Source organism: Artemia franciscana, chromosome 4, assembly GCF_032884065.1.
Source record: "Artemia franciscana chromosome 4, ASM3288406v1, whole genome shotgun sequence".
Taxonomy (NCBI): Eukaryota; Metazoa; Arthropoda; class Branchiopoda; order Anostraca; family Artemiidae; genus Artemia; species Artemia franciscana.
This window is the reverse complement of record NC_088866.1, coordinates 54,565,881-54,567,508: the sequence shown is the minus strand read 5'-3', so window position 1 is coordinate 54,567,508 and position 1,628 is coordinate 54,565,881.

Below are 1,628 nucleotides of genomic sequence, written 5' to 3'. Positions count from 1 at the left end.
ACTAAAAAACTAAAAACTAAAAAAAAACCTAAACTAAAAACTAAAAAAAAAACTTAAAAAAAAGGAAAAACTGAAAAATAGAAGAGAAAAAGAAAACTAATAAAATTAATAAAAATAAAAAAAAATAAAAAATATAAAACTAAAAAAGTAAAAAGAAAAAACGAAAAAAAACTGAAAAAGCTAAAAAAAAAGGTAAAAACCAATAAAAAACTAAAAAGAAAAAAAGGAAAAAAACTAAAAAAAATTTTCATCTAAAAAACTAAAAAAAACTAAAAAAGGTAAAAACTAAAAGAACTAAAAAAGAAAAAAAAAACTAAAAAAAGGAAAGAAACTGAAAAATAAAGGAGAAAAAGAAAACTAAAAAAATATAAATAAAAATAAAAAAAACTAAAAAGATAAAAACTTCAAAAAAAACTAAAAAGAAAAAATAAAAAAACTAAAAAACCTAAAAAAGGTCAAAACCAATAAAAAAAAACTAAAAGGAAAAAAAGGGAAAAATTAAAAATTTATTTCATCACATACCAATTCAAAAACGAATGTATACCGGGATGACGAACGGGACACAGGGAATATAAATGACGACCGGGACGCAGGGAACAACTACAACGGTGACGCCGGGGGCACAGGGGGGGACGTAAATGACGACGGGGACACAGGCAATGTTCGATTAGCAATCACCATCAACAAAGCTCAAGGGGCAACAAAGCTCACCATCAAACAAAGACGAACGGGACGCTCAAAGAGAAATTACAGACTGGAACACTGGGACACAAATGACGACCGGGATACAAATGACGACCGGGACACAGGGAATGTTCAAGTAGCAATCACCATCGACAAAGCTCAAGGGCAATCATTAGAATCATGAGGTATAGGATCTGAATATGGATTGTTTTTCCCATGGACAATTATATGTTGCATGTTCAAGAGTCGGTAAACCTGACAATCTAAATAAATGACGACACTCAAAGAGAAAGCGACCGGGACAAAAGGAATGTTCGATTAGCAATCAACAAAGCACCGGGACACAGGGAGTATAAATGACGACCAGGACATAAGTAAAAAAAAAACTAAAAATAAGATTCTAATGATTGCCCTTGAGCTTTGGTGATGGTGATTGCTAACCGAACACTCCCTATGTCCCCGTCGTCATTTATATATCCCCCTGTGCCCCCCGGCGTCCCCGTTGTAGTTGTGTCCCTGTGTCCCGGTCGTCATTTATATTCTTTTTAGTTTTTTTTTTTTTTGGTTTTTACTTTTTTTTTAGTTTTTTTCTTTTTTCTTCCCTGTGTCCCGGTCGTCATTTGTGTCCCGGTGTCCCAGTCTGTAATCTCGCTTTGAATGTCTCGGTCGTCATTTATATTCCCTGTGTCCCGGTGTCCCGGTCTGTATATACATTAGTTTTTGAATTGGTCTTTTTTTTAGTTTTTAGTTTTTTACCTTTTTTTTTGTTTTTTTTAATATACCTCATGATTCTAATGATTGCCCTTGAGCTTTGATGGTGATTGCTAATCGAACATTCCCTGTGCCCCTGTCGTAATTTAGATATCCCCCTGAATGGGGGTTCCTTTTTTTCCTTTTTTTCTTTTTTTTCTTTTTTAGTTTTTTTTTAATTTTTTTATTAGTTT